General features: G+C 43.3%; 1 non-coding gene across 1 annotated transcript; it reads left to right on the top strand.

Moving 5' to 3' along the window:
- The first annotated feature begins 11914 nt into the window (after positions 1 to 11914).
- trnak-cuu (transfer RNA lysine (anticodon CUU)) lies at positions 11915 to 11987 on the top strand. Its single transcript has one exon. It is a non-coding gene; the product is annotated as a tRNA-Lys (tRNA).
- Positions 11988 to 26294: the final 14307 nt, after the last annotated feature.

The raw sequence follows: 26294 nt of genomic DNA, 5'->3' as shown, positions 1-26294 counted from the left end.
GGCCTTTACTTTAACAGCAGTTTTTCAAGTTTAAAGTGAAAACTAGAAGTGGGCAGCAAAGGAGTCTGGGAAGGGTTTTTATTTTAACTTTAAAAGTCAGTTACCTGGGAGGTTCCCCCTCATTGATCCACTGGAGCAAGCTGAGAGGGGTGATTGAAAAGCAGCAGTGCTGGTAAGAGATTAATTGGATTAATTGAATTGTTTATTTATTTAATTAGTCAGCTAGTGTGTGTATTTTTTTGGCCTTTACTTTAACAGCAGTTTTTCAAGTTTAAAGTGAAAACTAGAAGTGGGCAGCAAAGGAGTCTGGGAAGGGTTTTTATTTTAACTTTAAAAGTCAGTTACCTGGGTGGTTCCCCCTCAGTAGTAGTTTTTTTTTTTCTCTCGGGCCCCTAGCCCTATAAATTGGTGCAGAGGAGATACCCGATCCTCTACACTGGTAGAGGATCCCACCCTTCCATCCTCCTCTAACCTAATTATAAGTGTGGGGAAGTTTTTTGTTTTCTTTTTTTCTTGCTGGTAATGGCTTCAGGGATGGCAGTTCAGGCAGTATGCTGCATCTCCTGTGGGATGTATGTGGTGAGGAAATCCAGTAGTGTTTCAGGAGATTTTAGTTGTAAGAAGTGCATTAGATTGCAGCTTCTGGAGGAGCGTGTAAAGGAGCTGGAGGGGGAGGTAGAGGAACTCCGCATAATTCGGGAGGCGGAGGTGGAAGTTGATAGGAGTTATAGAGAAATAGTAACTCCTAGAAATGAGGCTTGGGTCAATGCCAGGAGGAGGGGTAAGAAGCAATCGGGAAGACAATCCCCTGGGGCGGTTCCCCTCCATAATAGGTTTTCGGTGCTGGAGGCTACAGTTGAGGAGGAATCAACTGAGCATAGAGAGCAGATCTCTGGGGGTGAGCCGAGTGAGAAAGCTCAGGTGGTTAGGGGCTGTAAAAGACTGGGCCTTGTGATTGGGGACTCCACAATTAAGGGGACAGATAGGAGGGTCGGAACTAAAGGTAGGGACTCAGGGTTGGTCTGTTGCCTACCAGGGGCTGGGGTCCGGGATGTGTCTGACAGGGTATTCAGGACTCTTAGGGGGGAGGGAGATAAACCACAAGTTATTGTACATGTGGGGACACACGACATAGGGAGGATAGGGGAAGGGGATATTAGGCAGGGATTTATGGAGTTGGGGTGGAAACTAAAGGCCAAGACTGACAGAGTGGTTATCTCTGGACTCTTGCCTGTACCACGGGATAGTTTAGAGAGGAATAGGGAGAGGGAAGGTTTGAATTCATGGCTGAGGGGATGGTGCAGGAGGGAGGGGTTCAGGTACTTAAGCAATTGGGGCTCGTACTGGGGAAGGTGTGACCTCTATGAGAAGGATGGTCTACACCTTAATCAGAAGGGGACCAATATCCTGGGGGGTAAATTTGCTAAGGCCATGCAGGGAGGTTTAAACTGATTCGGGGGGGGGGAGGGATCCTGAGTAGTGGGGCTGAAAGTGAGGGATGCATGGATGGGGACTGCAATGCACGGCATTGCAGAGGTGGGGTGGAGCAGGGTTTGAAATGTGTATACTTCAATGCCAGGAGTATTCGCAATAAAGTGGGTGAACTTGCAGCGTGGATCAGTACCTGGGACTTCGATGTTGTGGCTATTTCAGAGACATGGATAGAGCAGGGGCAGGAATGGATGCTGCAGGTCCCGGGGTTCAAATGTTTTAGTCGAAGTAGGGAAGGAGGTAGAAGAGGGGGAGGGGTAGCATTATTGGTCAGAGATTGTATCACAGTGTCAGAGAGGAGGTTTGATGAGGACTTATCTGTTGAGGTAGTATGGGCGGAGATTAGAAATAGGAGAGGAGAGGTCACCCTGTTGGGAGTCTTTTATAGACCTCCTAAAAGTTCTAGAGAGGTTGAGGAAAGGATTGCGGAGTCAATCCTGCTTAGGAGTGAAAGTAATAGGGCAATTGTTATGGGGGATTTTAACTTGACTAATATTGACTGGAATTGTTATAGCTCTAGCTCGTTAGAGGGGTCAGTTTTTGTTCAAAGCGTGCAGGAAGGTTTTTTGACTCAGTATGTAGACAGGCCAACTAGAGGTGAGGCTATATTGGATCTGGTGCTGGGAAATGAGCCAGACCAGGTGCTAGACTTGGAAGTTGGTGTGCATTTTGGTGATAGTGACCACAATTCGGTTACGTTCACCTTAGTGATGGAAAGGGATAGGCATGAACCTCGGGCCAGTGGTTTTAGCTGGGGGAAGGGTAATTATGAGGCTATTAGGAGAGAATTAGGAAACATAGGTTGGACTAGGAGATTACAGGGACTGGGAACGTCCGACATGTGGAGTTTTTTCAAGGAGCAGCTACTGCGAGTCTGTGATAGGTATGTCCCTGTCAGGCAAGGAGGAATTGGTAGGGCTAGGGAACCGTGGTGCACCAAAAAAGTTTCTTTGTTGGTTAAAAAGAAAAAGGAGGCTTATGTTCGGATGAGACGTGAGCACTCGGGTAGTGCACTAGAAAGCTTTAGATTGGCTAAGAGGGAGTTGAAGAGCGAGCTTAGAAGGGCTAAAAGGGGACATGAGAAGACTTTGGCGGATAGGGTTAAAGAGAATCCTAAGGCGTTCTATAGGTATGTCAAGAACAGAAGGTTGGTTAGGGCAAGTTTAGGGCCAGTTATAGATGGCAGAGGGAAGTTATGTGTGGAACCGGAGGAGATTGGTGAAGCATTGAACCAATATTTCTCTTCGGTGTTCACGCAAGGGGACATGAATATAGCTGAGGAGGACACTGGGTTGCAAGGGAGTAGAATAGACAGTATTACAGTTGATAAGGAGGATGTGCAGGATATTCTGGAGGGTCTGAAAATAGATAAATCCCCTGGTCCGGATGGGATTTATCCAAGGATTCTCTGGGAGGCAAGAGAAGTGATTGCAGAGCCTCTGGCTCTGATCTTCAGGTCGTCGTTGGCCTCTGGTATAGTACCAGAAGATTGGAGGTTAGCGAATGTTGTCCCATTGTTTAAGAAGGGGAACAGAGACTTCCCCGGGAATTATAGACCGGTGAGTCTCACTTCTGTTGTCGGCAAGATGTTGGAAAAAATTATAAGGGATAGGATTTATAGTTATTTGGAGAGTAATGAATTGATAGGTGATAGTCAGCATGGTTTTGTGGCAGGTAGGTCGTGCCTTACTAACCTTATTGAGTTTTTTGAGAAAGTGACCAAGGAGGTGGATGGGGGCAAGGCAGTGGACGTGGTATATATGGATTTTAGTAAGGCGTTTGATAAGGTTCACCATGGTAGGCTTCTGCAGAAAATGCAGATGTATGGGATTGGGGGTGATCTAGGAAATTGGATCAGGAATTGGCTAGCGGATAGGAAACAGAGGGTGGTGGTTGATAGTAAATATTCATCATGGAGTGCGGTTACAAGTGGTGTACCTCAGGGATCTGTTTTGGGGCCACTGCTGTTTGTAATATTTATTAATGATCTGGATGAGGGTATAGTTGGGTGGATTAGCAAATTTGCTGATGACACCAAAGTCGGTGGTGTGGTAGACAGTGAGGAAGGGTGTCGTAGTTTGCAGGAAGACTTAGACAGGTTGCAAAGTTGGGCCGAGAGGTGGCGGATGGAGTTTAATGCGGAGAAGTGTGAGGTAATTCACTTTGGTAGGAATAACAGATGTGTTGAGTATAGGGCTAACGGGAGGACTTTGAATAGTGTGGAGGAGCAGAGGGATCTAGGTGTATGTGTGCATAGATCCCTGAAAGTTGGGAATCAAGTAGATAAGGTTGTTAAGAAGGCATATGGTGTCTTGGCGTTTATTGGTAGGGGGATTGAATTTAGGAGTCGTAGCGTTATGTTGCAACTGTACACAACTCTGGTGCGGCCGCACTTGGAGTACTGTGTGCAGTTCTGGTCCCCACATTACAGGAAGGATGTGGAGGCTTTGGAGAGGGTGCAGAGGAGGTTTACCAGGATGTTGCCTGGTATGGAGGGGAGATCCTATGAGGAGAGGCTGAGGGATTTGGGATTGTTTTCGCTGGAAAGGCGGCGGCTAAGAGGGGATCTTATTGAAACATATAAGATGATTAGAGGTTTAGATAGGGTGGATAGTGATAGCCTTTTTCCTCTGATGGAGAAATCCAGCACGAGGGGGCATGGCTTTAAATTGAGGGGGGGTAGTTATAGAACCGATGTCAGGGGTAGGTTCTTTACCCAGAGGGTGGTGAGGGATTGGAATGCCCTGCCAGCATCAGTAGTAAATGCGCCTAGTTTGGGGGCGTTTAAGAGATCCGTAGATAGGTTCATGGACGAAAAGAAATTGGTTTAGGTTGGAGGGTCACAGTTTTTTTTTAACTGGTCGGTGCAACATCGTGGGCCGAAGGGCCTGTTCTGCGCTGTAATGTTCTATGTTCTATGTTCTAATTACAGGAATAATTCCAAGACAGTTATCGCGTCCGCCTCCCACGGCATGAAACTGGGCAGAATTTGTTTTCCAAATCACATTCATTGCAGACTGAGGGAAAAGTTCTATTATTCATATATTTGCAAATTTTAATTAGTCTGATGGGTTTCCCCTACATTTTCTAGTTTTAAAGTCAGGGGTCACTCCTGAAAAAGGGCAGAAGGCGAGGTTCGGCACAGAAAACTAGGGAGGGTGTATTATTTGACACAAGGAATGATAGACAAGGCAACATTGAGCTGGTGATGGCGGAACTCGGGTGTTCCAATGGTGCAAAGTCATCGTTTTCACGACCATGGACTCGATCGCAGGTGACAAATGTGGAAATAAGCAGAGTATTTTTAAAAAATGAGAAACCTGTCGATTGTGTGACGGAAGAGAAGGAAGAGAATGGCTAAAATGACGATGATCCGCTGATTGGGAAAGTCACTGTCAGCTTCCCTGCTGGTCTAGTGGTTTGGATTCGGCACGTTCATCACTATGGACTGGATTCAATCCCCAGCCAGTTTGTATTGCTGTGTGAACTGACACCATGAAAAGGAATTCCGCATTGAATGAAACCAGATCTGGCAGCGTCTGTGGAGTGAGAAACAAAGTTAATCTTCCAGCTGGATCTTTCATCAAAGCTGGAAAAGTCGGAAATGTAACAGCTGGAAAACAACAGCTTGGCTATGATTCCAAAATATTGTGAGGGGCTTGAGGGGCGAAATGTCCCATTCAAAATCTCAATTATATTCTAACCCGTTGCCGGTATTACTCCGAGCAATAGTTACCTTCGATTGTTAGTGGAGCCGCATGGTCTTAATTACTAAATTTAAGCTTCAATATCTGAATTTCTGTGGGTTAAAATCCCACCACTGCCAAAAAGTGCAGCTCGTTTGTCTTTTCAGCAAATGGCATTTTGTAAGGAAGAAAAAGCAGGGATGAAAGGTGCAGCGTGACCTTCTGGAACAGAATGTTCACTTTTGTTGCTGTCACTATTCAATGATTCAATGGACACATTGACACCGGTTGCAGCGATGGCCAAGCGGCATTTGAAATTATTGTTTTCTCACAGTGATTTGAATCTCACCCAATGCGCTGCTCAGCATTCATTCCTTTCGATGACTGCAGAATTAATTATTCTTTCAATGGAATCAAAATCTTTCAAATATTCCCATCTGTTTTTCCTACTTCACTTCGCATTCCTTCATTTCTGTTCGTCAGCTAGAATTCATCAGAACCCCAGCCAGAAATGGAAGAAAACTGAACCCAGTTGGTGACATCCTTGATCTATGGATGTTTGTGTCTCGTCAGCCCTCTGTGACTCTCGGTGTCTGTATGTGTTCCTCTGTGCACCAATGTGATTCAGTTCCCAGAGGGGGTGAACACATTTTTTACCATCACAAACTGCGTTCACTTATTCATATACCTCAAGGGCAAATGGTACAGAGAATAACAACATGTTTGAAAGTTGCGAGAAAGATTGACTGATACAGGCTTTTTTTGACTGGCTATTGCTTATTGACTCAGTGGCCGTGTGTTACACAGCAGTGGATGATTGAAATTTTCACTGATCAACATTTAAACAGACAGTGGATTCACTCGGTGTGATGGTGCGTTCCAGTTCTATATCTACAACTACAGCATCAATTTCTATCAGTTACTGTGAGTCCCAGATTTCTAATAGGTTGGAAATATACAGCAGCATGATATAATATACCTCGTTTTAATTGAAATGATAATTCATCGATCGATTTGTATGACAACTTAATGAATATCAGCAAGACTGGCAAAGTTTGGACAGTATTTCCCTGATGCAGAAGGACACAAAGTATATCAATATTGGGAACATAAGTTGAAACAGTAATATAGGAGGTCGATTTGCCGCAGAATGCTCTCAAACCTCCTCCCTTTCAGTTGCAGCAACTTTCCTGAACAATTTTCCAACAGAAATCCTGCAGCAGTTTAAATTCAGGGCTTTCACTGCCTGGATCCAATTCAATTCCCATTCTCGATGTTGTGCTAATTGCTGTAACTCGCAATCAGTTACTGGTTTGCAAAGAGTCATATTGGACTCGGAAACTTAATTCTATATCTTGCTCCACATTTGTTGCAAGTCCTGTTGAGAACTTTCAGCACTTTCTGCTTTTATTATATCATGAATAACAGGAGAAGAAGCAGACCACTCAGTCCATCGGGACTGTTCCACCATTCAATACCATCTTGATTGATCTTGGGCTACAACTCAGTTTTTCCACCATCTCCCCATATCCCTGAATTCCCCAAGAGACCAGAAACCTGTTTATCCCAACCTTAAATGTACTCGATGATGGGGCATACATAACAGTCAGGTACAGAGAATGCCAAGGATTCTCAGCCCTTTGAGTAAAGTAATTTCTCCTTGTCTTAGCCCAAAATGATCAGCGCGTTATCTGTGCCACAGTGGGTTAGATTCCCCGACCAGCAGAAAAAAAAACAATCTCTCAGCCTCCATCCTATCAAACCTAATCAGAGCTGCAGGGGTTCAATGAGATCGCCTCTTATTCTTCTAAACTCCAGAGAATTCCATCACAGGACAGCTCCCTCACCCCAGGGAGCAATCTGGTGAATCTTCTCTTTACCGTTTCCAAAGCAAGCACATCCCTTTTTTAATTCGACTATCACATCTGCACAGATCATTCAACATGTGGTCTCAACTAACCCTGTGCAACAGCAGAAACACGTCGTTATTCTTGGACTCCAGTCTGCCAGCAACTAAAAACCAAAAACGCAATTGCCCTTCCACTTGTCTGCTGCACCGACATACTAACGTCATGCATTCCTTGCAGAAACGAATCTATTCTACAGATCAACATTTATATTTTTCAGCTTGTCAAATACATCCTGCTCTTTCTATTTTTTGGCGAAGAACATCTTTTCGCTTTCCAAGTTTGCACCTGATCTGCCCCTTCACTCATAGAAGCTCTCTGTTGCGTCCTGCAGTCTGTTGGACTCCACCCTACAGCTTCTATCAACTAAGCTTAGTCAATAGGCTCCCCAGCAACAATTGAACTCACGACCCCTGATTTACAAGACCAGTGCTCTAACCACTGAGCTACGGAGCCAAGCGCTGCACGTCGTTTACATTACGTGCAGCATTATCAGTGGATTGAGAAACAGCACAGGGTTTGAGGTCGGAGATTTTTGATCTGGTGGAGATTTTGATTTGGTGGGGAGCAGGAAATTAAAAGATGCAACTTGAAAATGACATTATTTGACATGTGCGCTGTGTGTGTATCTGACATGTATGTTGTGCTTGTTATGTGATTCTTCTTCAGAGTTTATCGTTCGTGTTACATGGAGTCACAGAGTCAGAGAGTCATAGAGGTTTACAGCATGGAAACAGGCCCTTCGGCCCAACTTGTCCATGCCGCGTTTTTTTTAAACCCCCAACCTAATCCCAATTCCCCGCATTTGGCCCATATCCCTCTATACCCATTGTACCCATGTGACTATCTAAATGCCTTTTAAAAGACAAAATTGTACCCGCCGCTCCTACTACATCTGGCAGCTTGTTCCAGACACTCACCACCCTCTGTGTGAAAATATTGCCCCGCTGGACGCTTTTGTATCTCTCCCCTTTCACCTTAAACCTAGTTTTAGACTCCCCTACCTTTTGGAACATATATTGACTATCTAGTTGATCTGTGCCCCTCATTATTTTATAGACCTCTATAAGATCACCCCTCAGCCTCCTACACTCCAGAGAAAAAAGTCGCAGTCTATCCAGCCTCTCCTTATAACTCAATCCATCAAGTCCCGGTAGCATCCTGGACTTGCATCTCTGACTTTTCCAACTCCGATGCAAGTTCATCCAACTGGAAGATTTAGATATTACTCCCTTCACAAACGCTATGAGGCGTGTTTTCATCAAATGAAGAATTGAACAAAAAGTTATTCACTCCGTGACTGGAAATTGAAACCACGTCACGGCGCCGATTCTGGTCACTAGACACTCAGAGACGCTGATGTGAGAGATTTGCAATGAGTTGATCATCTCTGTACCCATTGCTTCATTTCCAATAACTTTCAATAAAAATAAGGAATGACGGGAAGTGTACATGACAGGATTTGAGCCTCAGTTAGAAAATCCCAATCTACCCCTGGGCCGGGACTGCAGTCTCAATGTTTGCAATCCTGTGGTTATATCGGCAGACAGCCATTCAGCCTGTGTTCCCGTTTGTATTCTCTGTCGGAGCAACTCAATTCCTTCCGGTTTTGACAAAGGGTGATCTGGACTCGAAACATCAGTTCTCTTCTCTCATAACTGATGCTGCCAGACTTGATGACATTTTCCAGCATTTTCCCTTTTTGTTTCCGATTCCAGCATCGATAATAATTTGCTCCACTCCTTCCACATGCGCTTCTTTACCTCAACAACTGTTTACATTGGTCTGTGTCTCCGCTTTCTTCCTGCCAAAAACGACACGGCAGAAACTCCTGCATTCAATCTGAACTGCTCGATTTCAGCTGCAGAGACCAAAACTCAAGCCCACTCGAGCAATGGCGGGATTTGAACCCACAGCTTATACAGAGGCTGGATCTAGCTACTTGCTTAAATTGCTTTGCCATGCTCCCCCGTAACCATCCTGCTGTTTGCTGAAACCGTTACTGAAATTCAGTAGCAGCAAAGGAGCTGAGAAAGGCCATCAGTCGGTTTGAGCCTGCTCCTTCAATGCATCAATTCATCCTGAACTGTGTAACAAACAGAAATCACATCCAGTCAGAAACAGAATCAGCTGCAGTGAAGGACAGGCACCAAAAAAAATGCCTTAGCCTTGTCTGGTTCCCAATATCCTGCCAGATATGACATGAAAACCTCCCGTTGTATTTGCTCAGTCTTCACCTCAGGACACGAGGAAAGATTGTGTTTTATATGTTCCACCAGGCAATACCTGACATTTGTTTTTGTGGTTTGGATGAGAGCGACAAATCTCCATTTCCTGACCTGTAATCTAAAGAGCAGTGAAAGTGTCAAACTCTAACCACCAGACCAGCCTGTCTTACAGATTTTTCCTTATCCACGCTGCTTTTGTTATTTTAATTTTCGCGCCAGATCACGTTCACCACAAGCAAGTCTCTACCGCAAAATGGCACCTTCTGTTTGCACCACGGTGATATATTCAGTCCACTACAACAGACAACAGACATTCCACGCACAGTTATTACTTTCGCTTCCGACGGTTCAAAACTGGACAGAAGCCTTTTCAAGTATTGTCGTTGCAGAGTGAGGGAAAGGTTTAATAATTCAGTGTGAACGCTAAAATCTGACCGATTTACCTTACATCACCCTCTCTATCGTCAGCGCTTTGCAGCCTATCACTGTCTTTCTGCGACTATATTTGTTCTTGACCTGTTGCACATGTGACATTTCCAGCTGTGATGGAGACTTGCAAACCTCACTCGGCTGATTTTAGGAGATCTGCTTTTGATCAGATAGTAAATCAGGTTATTTTTAATAGTTTGTCGAGAGGAATAAATAATTGCTTCCTGAGCGGGAATTGAAACCAAACAACAGTGGGGTGGTACTAAACACAACCCACTGGACATCCAGGGTCACGGGTGAAATGTGTTTTTCAAATTGACTTACGATACATCTCTTAATATGTCCAGTTTGGATGGAACATGGACTGCTTCAGCTAATGATAACACCGATTGAGTTCGCCGGGACATGAAATCGACAGTGAGGTAAAATAGTCCCACAAAATGCTGAAGTGATCGGGCTATATAAAATTCTAAAAATAATTGATAGATTGAACGTAGACGAAATCTCATGGGGCGATCGAGAACAACAGGTCAAATGTATAGGTTGAGGGGCGGTAGATTTAAAACTGAGATGAGGAGGAACTACTTCTCGCAGAGGGTCGTGAATTTGTGGAATGCATTGCCCCATAGCGCGATGGAGTCTGAATCATTAAATGGTTTCAAGAAGGAGACAGATATATTCCTGATAATAAAAGTGATGAGTGGATATTGGAACAGATAGGAAGGTGGATTTGAGAACAGGGAGAGATCAGTCATGAACTGATTGCATGACGGTTCAGGCTCGAAGGGGTGAATTTGCCCACTTCTGCTCCTAATTCTATTTCCTAAGTTTAACTTTCAATTTTCAAAACCCAACAACTCATCACTGTGGCTCCAATGTAATCTACGTACATTACATCCACAGGTTCCCCTTCATCCACAACACAACTGCGTCCTGTAAAGGACTTAGGAATGGCCCCATTCTGTGGTGTAATTACTTTAAAATTCTTTGTTTCCCTCATTTAAGCTCTCCTGATTTACACCCGGCCAGAGGCCTCCCCTCTTGTTATGCTGCTGGATAACACTTGTTTAAAACTTCCTACGTTTCGAACCATTCCCCGTGGTAATCAGAGATTATGGAGCTAAAATATGAGATTTGTTTTCCTGTGTACACAAGCTGTCTGACTTTCTGAGCTTTTCCGGCATTTTCACCTTTCACTGCAGAAGTCTGAGCAGCTTTGAAAGGCAATGGAAATATTTTCATTGAAAAACTTCCCCAGCAGCGGCTCTTTGGACGAGGGGTATGATTCGAGCTGATGGTATTAACATCACCAACTTGCGAGAGGTCTCGGGTTCAAAGGCCGAGCGAGAGCTCTCATTCAGCTGTTGTTTCGTATTGGACAAGTCAAAGGTTTTGTAAATGTATTTGCAGTGCAAACGTTGGGATTGGTTAACGTGGGATTTGATTTGAGAACCTGAGCACACAGTGCAGGCAATCTATCAACACAACACTCAAGACATTAAAAGGTGAATATGCTTGTGGCCATTCACTTTATCTCTGTTCACCAGTTTAGAGGACCCCATGTTTGTTGGTTCAGGCAGCTGGCTGTGTGTATATTGTTATTCATTCATGAGTTGTGGATGAGTACCTCACTCGCTATTTCTGTTTTTCATTGTCTCTATATAATCTCCTTCAGACTCTCTCAGTCTTTCTGACTGTGTTTTTATTACGTTAACCTATTTTGCTCCTTGCTCTATGCATTCTTTCGCTGTCTGTGTGTAACCGAGGTTTACTGGATTGATTTCTGCATTTCTCCTGGGAGGAGAGATTCAATGTGATGAGTCTGTTCGCTCTGGAGTTTCGAATAACCAGAGGTGATCTTATTGAAAAGTCTGAAACTGGGAAACAGTTTGACAGTGTAAATGTTGAGAGGCTGTTCCCCCCAACCCTGGCTAAATTATTAAGAACAAAAAAAATAAGCTGAATGATGTAAGGGGAGTTTGGAATATTTGGGAGAGGTGAAGCTAAGAATTCGACGATGTGAGTGATGATTGAGAGGAATGGATAGGAACTTTGGGGATTCTGTCTGTCGATTCATTGTAAACTTTGAAATCAGAACAAGCTGAGACACCAGATGGAAAAACCATATTTCTCTCCATGCATTTTAGGTTATGGAAAGCAGCGTAGTACATGTGCCCGGCTAGCTCAGTCGGTAGAGCATGAGACTCTTAATCTCAGGGTCGTGGGTTCGAGCCCCACGTTGGGCGTCATTGTTTTAAACTTTGCCTCATTCCTGGGTGAATTCCAGATCTCCGTTCCTCCAGAGGTGTCACCACTCAAACTGAGTCTTTCTCCTTTCTGCGTTGTTTCTGTCACAGTTGTGGGTTTGTGACTGAAAACTGCCTCCAGTTCACTGGAAGGCGGGGAGTTTAGCGCTGAACTCAGCGAGAGGTTTTGTTCTCATTTATTGTGAGATTCAAACCCAGATCTGCGAGATTGTGTCAGTGGGAACAATAATCATCTCCATTGTAATTCAATCACTCCAGCCTTCCATTCTATCAAAAGGCCGTTTGTTCTTTCCTCCTCTCCCTCTCTATTTTCCTTGACTCTGTACTTGTTTGTAAACCATTAAATCTCTAATTTCTTCCAGTTAGGGTCAAAGGGCAGCAACCTGAATCATTCACTCTTTTCCCCTCTGCACAAAAACTGTTGAAGCTGATGAGTGCTTCCAACATTTTCTGTTTTGAGGTGGGATTTGCAGCAACTACAATTCATCATTTTGCATCACAGTGGATCACTTTTCTCTGACTGAACCGTACCTATTTAAACAGTTAAAGGGCTGAGGTTTTAAATAATAAGGCACCAGAAAATGTCACCCTGTTCGACATAAAATGAAACAAAATGAGAAATATTCATTACATAAAATGTTGCTAATGCAATATATATTTCCTTATCAATGCCAGCATTTGTTATCCATCCCTATTTCCGTCTGAACTGAGCATGTTGCTGGGCCATTTCAGAGGGCAGTTCAGAGTCAATCACATTGCTTTGCGTCTGGAGTCCCATGGAGGCCAGAAAGGGGAAGGATGGCAGATTTCCTTCTGCAAAAGGTCCAGATGAGTTTTCAGGACAATCAGAAAACAAAGCTTCATTACAGAGACCAGCATTCACTTCAGTTTCAGATCAAGACTGTGGTGGGATCGGGACCTGCAAGCCTGGGCCTCCGAATACATACTCCACTGATTTTGCCACTACGTCACCATCATCCTGGAAGAGTGTAAGTGTAAATCTTCCACATGGAATCAAACCGCTAAATTTCACATTGAAAACAAACATTTAAAGCAGTGTACTGTGGAAATCAGTGTCAGACATTCAGGATACCGGAGAATTGATGAGTTATCGATTGCTTTCACTCAAAGATAGAAAAATGTGGTGACTCCTCAGCGTGAGTGATGAAGGAGAGGCGCTCCGAAAGCTCGTGATTCCTAATAAACCTGTTGCACTTTAACCTGGTGTTGTGAGAATTCTTACCGGGTACTGAAGGGCATTTCATTTACAATTCGCAAAAAGATGATTTTGATAAAATTAACAGCTTTCAGCAAATCGCATCGCAATCACATTGCAGACGGTGCAGTGAGTTACTCTCCTGGCCTCATTGCATCAGCTCCAGAGGACGATTGCTCAAGAACACAAAAAGCTCAGCGATAAAGAGGTCGACGGCTTCATTCATCAGGGATTACCGTAGAGCACGAGACCTTTCTCCTAAACCACACACACACACACACACACGCGTACACACACACGCTTGCTCAATAATGCTCAGGTCACCTCAATTTCCGTGTTGGTCTAGTCATTAGAATTCGGCTTTCACTGCCACGGTTTGGGTTCGATTCACGGTGAGGGAATGATGATTCATTGCTCTCGTGCAACACATGAATTATGGAGAGTGATTATTTCTTCCTGATCGAAAACGGGAGTGATACTTCTGGCAGGTTGAATAGCAAGGAGGAAAGATCTATCCCATTCCACAATCCTGTCAATTGCCCACAAAAATTCATATTTACATTAAGAAGTCTCACAACACTGACTCTATTTGGAGTCAGGAGCTTTCGGGGCGCTGATAAAATAAAGCAAATGTATTTCATCATCGGAGCAAATGAACCTGTTGGACTTTAACATGGTGCTGTGAGACTTCTTATTATGCCCACCCCAGTCCAACGACATCATACTTAAATTGCAATTGCTGGTACCTCCTGTCAGAAGGAGTGAGCTACCTTCTATTGCATTAAATTTCACTGCAGCTCGCCACATTCAAAGAGTAATGTTTGTTATAAACCTTATTGTGGTAAATCTGTTGAAAAACTTCAGCTTATCACAGCTCCGCTTTCATCTCATTGGAAGCTAATGTGAAAAGATGAACAATTTCAAAGCTGAACAACGTGCACAGGATTGGAAAAAGAATGCGACTGTGAATAATTGGCACTGTGCATATTCCTGTACTCAGTGTCTGGGGGAATCAGGAAGATGAAATGGTCCAGTGGTTCGGATTCGGCGCTTTCAGGGTCAGAGATCGGCTTCGATGCAATAAGATTTAACGTTTTTGACAATCCGTTTAACAAACCTGAATAGTTTCCTGATTGAAAACAGCTCTGTCAGAAGCAGTGGAGTTAGATCCACTGAGTTTTGTATCCGAATAGGAAATGTCACATGGGCAACAGTTCAAGAACAAACACAGATAGTGAAGGACAGTGATAGGCTGCAAAGCGCTGCCAATAGAGTTGGGGATACAAGGTCAAATCTGCATGACAATGGGGTAGATTTTATCGATTAGATTGACACAAATGTCTCCGAGACCTGGATCCAAATCTCAGCCAAATCACAAGAAAACATCTCGCAAACTTAAACGCTAAGCTCTCCGACTTCACTCGGAAACCAGTAATTGTGAGACAAAGCGGGATGCAATCTGACCGCTCGATCCCCCTCCACCACTTAATAAGACTATGTTGGATCCCGAAAATCAACTTACAGCTGAGGGGGTATAGCTCAGTGGTAAAGTATTCACCTGCAGATTAAAAGGCCTTCGCTTCAAATCCGAATGCTCCCTTCCTTGTTTAATTGATACTTTTTTTTCAATGTAATTGTCTTTCGTTGGCTGCAAAGCCCATTGTGACGTCCAGCAACCGGGAAAGGCGCTAAATAAATACAAGTTGATCTTTCATGAATTATCTTCAATCCCAATCCTTCGGTTACTGACCCTCGTCAGTAGAAACAGTTTGTCCCTATCTGCTCTATCAAGCGGCCCGTTCCCATGTCAGGAGAAGCGGGTAACCACTAAATCACAGCAACACTGTGGGGAGTAAAATAGTCAAAAGGGTTGCATAGTATTGTAAACGATGTGGTCATGTTGTGGTTCTAGACTATGTTTTGCAAAAAGAGAATTGGGTTTGGATATATCCAGCACTCGCCAATATAGAGTGTCTTAGTCTAAGTGGCGGAATTCGTTATTCCGTTCGACTTTAGCAAATGGTTGGTGGCTCAGTACCATCCAGAGGCGGTGGTTGTACTTTTATTTTCCCCATAAGTATTCAGTGTCGCGCAGTTCCGGCTTGTGAACCGAGGCAACAATAAAAATATTTCTCAAGTGTTGCCGCTCGACTGTTGTCAGGTGTTGTCAACATTATTTATTTAATGAGTATTCATGTCATACATATTACATGGTATAATATATATTCATTTCAAATATGCAATTAAAGTTAAGAATAGAGTCCTGGCTGGATGTGTTTGTGTGTCAGTTCTTCGATGAGTCCTCATCTGAGACTGGGAAACAATCTCTCAGTATTCCGTAGGTTTCAATAAGATTGCCTCTCAGTATTCTAAACTCCAGGGAATTTCAGCCCAATTTGCACAACCTCTCATCCCAGGAGAACTCTCTCATCACAGGAACCTACCAAGTCTCCAAATGAAGGGTAGCGTTTTTAAAAAAAGCATTGTTGATATCAAAAATGCACCGAATATTTCACACTAGCTCCCAACAAAATCCTGTATAAATGTAAGTTGCCGTTTACATTCTTATACAGCAATCTGCTGGCAATAAAGACCAAAATGCCACTTCCCTTCCTATAGTTTGTTGCACCACCATCTTCCTGCGTTCCTTGTACAAACACACCCAAATCTCTTTCAACATAAACGCTTATAACTAGGAAAGACGATAGCCTAGTGGTATTATCGGGAGACTGTTAATCCAGGAACTCGCCCAATTTTATGGGGCCCCGGCTTTGAATCCTGTCACCGCAATGTTGTGCAATTTGTATTCAATTAAAACTATCTGGAATTAAGAATCTACTGATGACCATGAAACCATTGTCGATTGTCGGACAAATAAACATGGAGTTCGGTAATGTGCTTTAGGGAACGAAATCTGCCGTCCCTTTATCCGGCCTGGCCTACATTGTTTCCAGAGCTGCAGCAAAGTGTTTGACGCTAACTGTCCCAGGGCAACCAGGATGGGCAATAAATGCTGGCCAGCCAGCGACGCCTATTTTTAATGAATTAAAAAAGAACTAGGTCACCTTATCAAACATTGTCTGCTCTTTCTCCGTTTATGAACAAGAGAATATCTTTTTTGGCAACATGGTGGCACTGTTGCCTCAGTACCCCAGTCAACCGCCGGCAACTCCACTTCATGTTCTTCCACAGGCTGTGGATGATATCAGCTTCTCCAGAGGGTTCTGGTCTGGCCCTTTGTGCTTTCCGACATTCTGTTTCTTGACGCTGAGATGTGTACATTCTAAAGTCCGAGAGTTCAGCTCAGAGATCTGAGTTGGTAACAGACCATAATCAAGTTGAGAGGGAACATAATTAACGACCTTCATGTGGGCTCAGAAGAACTTCTCTGAATCGGTACAGTAGACAGTTAAACTCTCCTTTTGCTCAAACATCATCGACTCATCAGATCTACTACCCCACGCAGCCATGGGCCACCATCCACACTCAATAAGGAAATGCACAAAAGGCTACCTAATAAGAAAAGAGGCCATAGTGTTGGCGGTAATATATCATCATGGGTAGACAATGGGCTAACTAATAGAATACAGAAAATTTGGATCCGGGGAGCATTTACAAGATGGCAAACTGTAACTACTGGAGTGCCACTAGCACCGCTGCTGGGATCAGCATTATTGATGATATATGGAAATGAGGTAAACAAGATAGTTGAATGTATAATAGTCAGGTTTGCGGATCGAACAAAATAGGTGGGAAGGCAAGTGATGAGAATTTTGCAAAAAATCTGCAGAGGATGGTCTTGCAAAATCTCACTAACTGTCCTGTCTGGAGACAATACACATCTCTTTAACGTGTGTTTAACGCACTCTCCCCTCACATCGTCTGACCTTTAAGACTTGATTACCTGTAAAGACTCGCATTCCAACCATTATTTTGTAAATTGAGTTTGTGTCTTTATATGCCCTGTTTGTGAATATAACTCCCACTTATCTGATGAAGGGAAGAACCACGAGAAAGCTAGTGGTTTTTGCTACCAAATAAACATGTTGGACTTTAACCTGGTGTTGTGAGACTTCTTACTGTGAAGAATATGAAGACATGGACGTGGACAGAAAGTTCAGGGCGGGAAGGTTTGAAGGTCACTGATCGATCCCTGGCGTTATGTTCAGTGAGTTCAGGGGGACGTAATCAGAGGGAATGGAGCAGGGAGAGAGGTTCCCTGGAGTGATGTTGAGTGGGTTCATGTGGATGGTGTCAGAGGGAATATTATTTGCTGGGGTTGGTGCATAATCTAAAAATGAATCAGAAGGATAGGTACAAAATTGGTACAAATTGGAGAACTTGAACACTGTGTGTTCACCACAAAGTGGAGCGTGTGCGTTTCTAACATTCAGAGAGGCAAAAATGCATACTTGTTTGTTGGAAAACTCAAGAAAACCCACAAAAATTTAAGCCGGAGTCTCTGTATCAGGATAAACACCATTCTCTCGGAACATTTTCCTTGTTTTTTGCTTAGTTTTTATTTCAGTTGAATCTTCGCATCTGGGAATTTCCGCGTTTGTTCCCCTAGTTTAACTTACAAACTCAAACTCTGGCAATCATTTGTAAATTTGTACTTGATTCGTGCGATTGACGCCTCGGTCTCTCGGTATTATTCCATGTTATTTACAACACTGTCCTCTCCTTGTTTTATATCTAGTCTGTGGCGTATCTGCATTGGTAATGTTTAATTGGACAGTAGGGAGGGAGATTTACTCTGATAATCTGTCCTGCAGCGAAACTTGTAGTGTTTGGTGGGATAGTGTAAAGGAAGTTTTCCTCTCCATGTACTGTGCTTTTTCGGCCTCTTATGAAGCAGACTATTTATTATCTAGAATTACCTGGCGGTCGGCAATGACAGACCAGTTTATGAGTAAAATCGCCGAGTTTCTACACGCTGTTGAATTATTCTGTCTCTGGAGTTTATTGTGAAAACGCAGAGGTGAAGCTGTCTTTACTCAGAGAATTCACTGGGTGGCGCAGTGACTCTTTCGCTCCAGGGCCTTGAGTTCAAACACATCCCAGACAGGACTGGGGTAAATACCAATTTTGGAAAGGGGGAGAACCTTGTAATAGGGAAAATGTAGCGGTGCTGATGAGATTTGGATACAGGACTTAAGCAAGGTCCTACCTTGTTCATTTTTCATTCAAAATATATTAATAATTCAAGAGAGCATTTTACAGAAAAGTTTATTTTAAACTTCACAAAAGTGAATATAATGATTGAGCTTCAAACTGAGAACAGAACCCATGGGCTCTGAGCTTCCAAGTATATGTACAACTGTAAGAGACACCAGAAAGGGAAAACAGGAGCTCAACATAAAAAAAGGAAAAAACTATGAATCAGAGATTGCGAATAAGGAATAAGAAACGTCGCTTTTGTACACATGGAATTCAAGGGAAACCACCAGCTAAAATTATTGTAGAGCAAAAATCGCCAATTTCAAACTGCAAGAGTGAAATATCGAGAACGACTGTCTCAGTAACAGATTCAGAATGATAACCTGAGAGTATTTTGCTTTCCGAGTCAAAGAGCGCAGATACTGTGTTGGTGCCACGCAGATAACTTAATAATCTGGTGAGGGGAATCTACAGCGTCCAAAGTTCACTCCATCACTTGATCTGTAAAAGAGAGACACAATAATGAAGCCGATGTTTTTGAGCTGGGACATTAATGTTAGTGTTTTTAATCAGTGAATTATTGAGAGATTTTTCTGCCGGTTTGAAGTGTGAGTCCATTGAATCATCTCACCTTCACCAGAGTGACTGCAGCGCTGTAGGACATGCTCAGGAAGAACAGGACGATGAATGTGGAAGCGGTTGTCCAGATTTTGCCGTTATCATCCTCATTGGCTTCAATCCAGATGTCGTCTGTGAAGTCTAGGGGCCGGAGACAAGGAAATAAATTTAGATTACTTGATTGATCTAGAGAATCCTATTGGTAATGTTATATGCCCTCTTCTCTTTCTTAAGCGATTAATTTATTTTGCAATTTATTTTTCAAAATATCTCAACTATTAAGCTAGTGACACTAAGTAACATAACTCTGTCATTACCTTCACAACTGTTCTTCGTTTTTATTCATCAATGTGTGCCAGAAAACACTCAATTTTATTTTCGGTATCAGTTCATTTTCGAACAATTTTGCAGATCTCTTATTGAAGAATATTATGATTGATATCGAGGAACGTTCACTGATCAATCATGATTTATTTAACAAGTGTTTTCAGATCTTTAAACAGTGAATGTTGCTGTTTAAAGATGTGATTTCTCATATTCTTTATTTATGTTGGAAATGTTCAGTACATCATTAGCTTCCAGACAGTTTCTCATTACGTACAGTGCTACAGTGTGTTTGTGGATTGATTGTATTTTAGGGACAGTTGTCGGAGGATATTTGCATTGAAAAGGTTATGTTTCAAATTTACTTTCATTCATTGCCTACCATTTGTGGTTAAGATTTAGAATTTATGTATGGGTGCATGAGCATCTCATGGCCTGCATTCCACTTTGTTTATGAGTTGCTATGTGCGTATGAGTGTTAATATGCATATTCATGTGCCTGTGGCTTTTGATTCGTGCATTCGTGTGCCTGCGTCTCTGTATACATACTTATTTTAATTTGATTTAATTTATTATTGTCACATGTATACAGTGAAAAGTAATGTTTCTTGCGCGCTATACAGAGAAAAACATACCGTTTATAGAGAAGGAAACGAAAGAGTGCAGAATGTACTGTTACAGTCATAGCTAGGTTGTAGACAACGATCAATTTAATGCAAGGTAGGTCCATTCAAAAGTCTGACAGCAGCAGGGAAGAAGGTATTCTTGCGTTGGTTGGTACGTAACCTCAGACTTTTGTATCGTTTTCCCGAAGGAAGAAGGTGGAAGAGAGAATGTCCGGGGTGCGTGGGGTCCTTAATTACTCTGGCTGCTTTCTGAGTCAGCGGGAAGAGTAGACAGAGTGAATGGAAAGGAGGCTGGTTTTTGTGATGGATTGGGCAACATTCACGACCTTTTGTAGTTTCTTGCGGTCTTGCGCAGAGCAGGAACCATACCAAGCTGTGATACAACCAGAAAGAATGCTTTCTATGATGCATCTGTGAAAGTTGGTGAGAACCGTAGCTGACATACCAAATTTCCTTAGTCTTCTGAGACAGTAGAGGTGTTGTGGGCTTTCTTAACTATAGTGCCGGCATAGGGAGACCAGGACAGGTTGTTGGTGATCTGGATACCTTCAAACTTGAGGCTCTTGACACTTTCTACTTCGCCCCCTTTGATGTAGACAGGGGCATAGCCTCCTTTACGCTTCCTGAAGTCGATGACAATTTCCTTCATTTTGTTGACATTGAGGGAGAGATTATTGTTGCCGCACCAGTTCAACAGATTCTCTATCATTCCTCTATCTCATCATTGTTTGAGATCCGAGCCACTGCGATGGTGTCCTCGAAAATCGAATTGGAGGGAATTTTGGCTGCACAGTCATAGGTGTATAAGATGTATAGTCGGGGGCTGAGAACACAGCCTTGTTGGGCAACGGTGTTGACGATGATCATGGAGGAGGTGTTGTTGCCTATCCTTACTGATTGTGGTCTGTGTGTTACGAAGTTCAGGATCCAGTCGCAGAGGGAGGTGCTGAGGCCCAGGCCACTGAATTTGGAGATGTGTTTCGTGGGAATAATAGTGTTGAAGGCTCAGCTGTAGTCAATAAATAGGAGTCTGACATAGGTGTCCTTGTTATCTAGATGTTCCAGGGTTGAGTGCAGGGCCATGGAAATGGCATCTGCTGTGGACCTCTGGTGGCGGTAGGGAAACTGTAGTGGATCCAGGTAGTCCGGGAGGTTGGAATTGATTCGTGCCATGACTGACCTTTCGGACCAATTCATAATGATGGATGTCAGAGCCACCGGTGATAGTCATTAAGGCACGCTGCTTGGTTTTTCTTAGGAACTGGGATGATGGTCGTCTTCTTGAAGCAGATACGGACCTCAGATTGTTGTAAAGAGAGGTTGAAAATGTCTGTAAATACCCCCGCCAGCTGATCTGCACATGATCTGAGTGCTCATCCGGGTACCCCATTCGGGCCAGTTGCTTTCCATGGGTTGACCTTCAAGAAACCGCCTTGACATCTGCAATTGTGACCCCAGATATAGGTTCATCCAGGGCTTCCAGGGTGGAGGACATGCTCTCGCTGACCTCTTGCTGAAAGCGGGCGTAGAATGCATTGAGCTCATCAGGAAGAGCTGCGTTGGTGCCAGCGATTTTACATGCCTTCATCTTGTTGCCTGTTATGCCTTGCAGATCTTGCCATAGTCGGCGGGGTCGGTTTGGCTAGCCTGGGACTCTAGCTTGATCCGGTATTGTCTTTTGGCATCTTTGATGGATCTCCTTAGATCATATCTGGCTTTCTTGTATAGGTCAGTGTCGCCTGACCTGGACGCCTCAGACCTGGACTTCAGCAAGCAGTGAATATGCCTGTTCATCCATGGTTTCCAGTTGGGGAACACACAGATTTGCTTCTTTGGCACACAGTCTTCTACACACTTACTAATGAAGCCAGTTACGGTCGTGGCGTACTCGTTCAGGCTGGTCGCAGAGTTTTTAAATACTGACCAGTCCACTGACTTCAAGCAGCCCCGTAGAAGATCATTCGATTCCTCAGACCAACATTGCACGACTTTCTTTGATGGATTTTCCCGCTTCAGTTTTTGCTTGTAAGTCGGGAGCAGGAGCACAGCCTTATGGTCTGAATTGCCAAAGTGTGGGCGGGCGAAAGAGCAGTAGGTATGTTTGATATGTGTGTACCGGTGGTGCAGGATGTTTGGGCCTCTGGTCGAACGAATATCCGAATGACAGACGAATAGTATATTCGTCTGTCATTATGTTTGTATGACTGCATTATTATGTGAAATCTATGCTTATAATGACAGTAGGATATGCTATTCGTCTGTCATTATGTTTGTGTGAAGTCTATGCTTATTTATTAAAGACACTCTTATTGCGTGTGTATGCGTTTTCAAGTTTGCTGATGACACCACCGTAGTGGGTCGGATCTCAAACAATGACGAGATAGAGGAATGATAGAGTACAGGAATGAGATAGAGAATCTTGATAACTAGTGCGACGCCAATAACCCTCCCTCAATGTCAACAAAACGAAGGATATTGTCATCGGCTTCAGGAGGCATATTGGAGAACATGTCCTATCTACATCAAAGGGGAGGAAGTAGAAATGGTCGAGAGCTTCATATCTTTAGCTGCACAGATCACCAGCAACCTGTTCTGGTCCCCGCATGCCTACACTATAGTTAAGAAAGCCCACCAACCCCTCTACTTTCTCAGAAGACTAAGGAAATTTGGCATGCCAGCAATGACTCTCACCAAATTTTACAGATGCACCATAGGAAGCATTCCTTCTGGTTGTATCACAGCTTGGCATGGCTCCAGCTCTGCCCAAGACCGCAGTTAACTACAAAAGGCCGTAAATGTAGCCCAATCCATCATGAAAACCAGCCTCCTTTCCATTCACTATGTCTACACTTCCCGCTGTCTCGGAAAGCAGCCAGCATAATTAACGACCCTACGCACCCCGGACATTCCCTCTTCCACCTTTCTCCGTCGGAGGAAAGATAGAGAAGTCTGAGGTCGCATACCAACCGACCCAAGAACAGCTTCTTCCCTGCTGCCATCAGAGTTTTGAATGGACGTATCGCGCATTAAGTTGATCTTCAGCTACACATTGGCTATAACTGTAACACACTACATTCTGCACTCTCTCGTTTCCTTCTCCATGAAAGGTATGCTTTTTCTGTAGAGGGCGCAAGAAACAATACTTTTCACTGTATCCCAAGCATGTGACAATAATATTAAACCAAGCAAATCAAATCAAATGCCTTGATCCTTCTTTTTTGTGTTCTACCTATCCATCAGGCTATTAATATTCGTCTTGTTTTCTTTGTGTCTCTTTGTCTGTTTCCGTGTGACTATCTGTTAATGTGTTCGTGTATGGATTTAAATTTTGATAGTTCTTTATAACTTTGTGCTGATGGATGTTTAAGTCTCCATGCGTACTAATGTGTGTGATAGTGTTCTGTTCTGTTTGAGGATGTAAATGATTGCATCTGCATGTGTGCGTGTGTATGTTTTTCTGTCTATTCATCTGTGTGTTTCTGTGCCCGTGTGTTGTCTGATAATGTGCTATTGTATGTGTCCATGTATGTGTGTTAATGTGTATGACATTGCGTGTCTATATGTCTATGTTTCTGCCATTGTGAACGTGTGCCCTTACATATGAATTTATTTGTGCGCTTGTGTATGTGCCTGTATGTGTGTTTGTCTGTTCGTATCTATGTATATGTGTGCATGCTTTTGTGTGTGTGTGTATGTGCATGTATGTGTATGTATGCATGTACTGGTGTGTGTGTGTGTATTAATATGCGCATGTGCTTGTTTGAGTGTTTGTGTGTATGTTTTATATTTGTTTGCGCATGTATATGTCTATGTGTGCATTTCTGTATGTGTGTGTGAATGTGTGCATGAATGTGTGTGTGTGTAGTTGTGTGCATTCAGAGTGCGTGTGAATGTAGGTGTGCCTATGTATTGTGCCTGTTTTTTTTGTGCATGCGTGTTTTTGTGGGCATGTGTTTTTGTGTTTGCCTGTGTATGTGTTTGTGCATGACAATTAGTGTGAGCATGTTTGTTTCTCTGTAAGTGTGTTCATTAATGTTTGTGTTGCGTGTACGTTTGGTGTGTAAAAGTGTTTTTTATTTGTGTGTATGCACGTATGTGTTCGTGTATTTGTGTGTGCCTCTCTGAAATTGTATACATGTGCGTATATGATTGGGTGTGTGAATGCTCGTGTTTGTGTCAATGTGTGTATTTGCATGAGTATTTGTGTATTTGTGTGAATATGTGCGAGCATGTGTATTTGTGTATGTATTTGTGCCTTTGTGTTTATGTGTGTTGTGTTGTGTGTGTGTATGTGTGTCGATGTGTATATGTGTGTGGACGTGCGAGCCGATGCGCATATTTGTAATGGTGTCAGTTTTGTGTGTTTTCTTATTGCTGTTCCAAGTTTCACGGGTAACCATTAATCAAGCCTGACCCGGACAATAAAAATTATGGATAATATTTCCAATGTTTGTGGCTAATGTCTTTTATGTGAGCGGCAAGGTGACATCAGATGAGTGAATGCAATAATTCATTGATGCGTCTCAGAATACTCATGGAGAAAACTGTAAAAACCGGAGAGAATTCAATCGTTGGCTTAAATTTGGGTTGTGAGAAATCAATCCCAGCATATGACTAACAGGAGCAAGAGTGTTGAAACATTTTTAAGTTTTGGATAAATATATATTTTATGAAATGTTTCACAAAATGGAAGTTTAAACTCTGCGGCCAATAATCCAGAGGTCCATAAGACCATAAGACCTAGGAGCAGAATTAGGCCACTCGGCCCATCGAGTCTGCTCAGCCATTCAATCATGGCTGATCGTTTTCTCATCCCCATTCTCTTGTCTTTTCCCCATAACCCCTGGCCCCCTTATTAATCAAGAAACTATCTATTTATGTCTTAAAGACACTCAATGACCTGGCCTCCACAGCCTTCTGCGGCAAAGAGTTCCATAGATTCACCACTCTCTGGCTGAATAAATTAGTCCTCATCTATGGTTCTATGGTTCTCTGTTTTAAAGGATCGTCCCTTTAGCCTGAGGTTTAGCCATCTGGTTCTAGTTTTTCCTACGAGTGGAAACATCCTCACACAAACACTCTATCCAGGCCTCGCAGTATCCTGTAAGTTTCAATAAGATCCCCCCTCACTCTTCTGAGCTCCAACAAGTATTAACCTAGAGTCCTCAACCGTTCCTCATACGACACGCTCTCCATTCCAGGGATAATTTTGTGTACCTCCTCTGGACCCTTTTCAAGGTCAGCACATCCTTCCTTAGATATGAGGCCCAAAACGGCTCAAAATACTCCAAATGATGTCTGACCAGAGCATTATGCAGCCTCAGAAATACATCCCTGTTCTTGTATTCTGGCCCTCTCGACATGAATGCTAACATTGCATTTGCCTTCCTAATTGCCGACTGAAGCTGCACATCAACCTCACAAGAATGTTGAAAAATGACACCCAAGTCCCTTTGTGTTTCTGATTTCCTAAGCATTTTCCGATTTAGAAAGTAGTGTATGCCTCCATTCCTCCTTTCAAAATACATAACCTCACACTTTTCCACATTGTATTCCATCTGCCACTTCTTTTCCCACTCTCCTAACCTGTCCGAGTCCTTCTCCAGCCCCCCTGCTTCCTCAATACTACCTGTCCCTCTATATATCTTCGTATCATCTGCAAACTGAGCAACAGTGCCTTCAGTTCCTTCTTCCAAATCGTTAATGTATATTGTGAAATGTTGTGGTCCCAGCACCGACCCGTGAGGCACACCACTAGTCACCGGTTGACATCCTGAAAAAGACCCCTTTACCCCCAACTCTCTGCCTTCTGCCAGTCAACCAATCCTCTATCCATGCCAGGATCTTACCCTTAACACCATGGGCAATTAACTTCTTTAACAGTCTCCTATGCAGCACCATGTCAAAGACCTTCTGGAAATCTAAACAAATCACATATACTTGTTCTCCTTTATCTAACGTCCTTGTTACATCCTCAAAGTACTCCAGCAGATTTGACAGACATGACTTCCCCTTGACAAAGCCGTGCTGACTCAGTCCTACGTTGTCATGCACTTCCAAATACTCTGCGATCTCATCTTTAATAATGGACTCTAAAATCCCGGAAATAAAAGTCAATTTCTACTGATGGCAACTGAGTTCTTATCGGAAATGCCCTTCCGAATGCACTGTCTGAGGAGAGGGAAATAGTGAGCTCATAGTTTGCTCTGTTTCGCCGGTAATTACCCTTTTGGATCTATCCGCAGAGGAACTGGAGCCACAGTGGGTTACGTTTGTGGCTCCACGGTGGCACAGTGATTAACACTGCTGCTTCACAGCGCCAGGGACGTGGGTTCGATTACC

The sequence above is a fragment of the Mustelus asterias genome, unplaced genomic scaffold (genome assembly GCF_964213995.1).
Source record: "Mustelus asterias unplaced genomic scaffold, sMusAst1.hap1.1 HAP1_SCAFFOLD_43, whole genome shotgun sequence".
Lineage (NCBI taxonomy): Eukaryota > Metazoa > Chordata > Chondrichthyes > Carcharhiniformes > Triakidae > Mustelus > Mustelus asterias.
The sequence above is the reverse complement of the archived record's forward strand: the minus strand, read 5'-3'. Positions and strand labels throughout refer to the sequence as shown.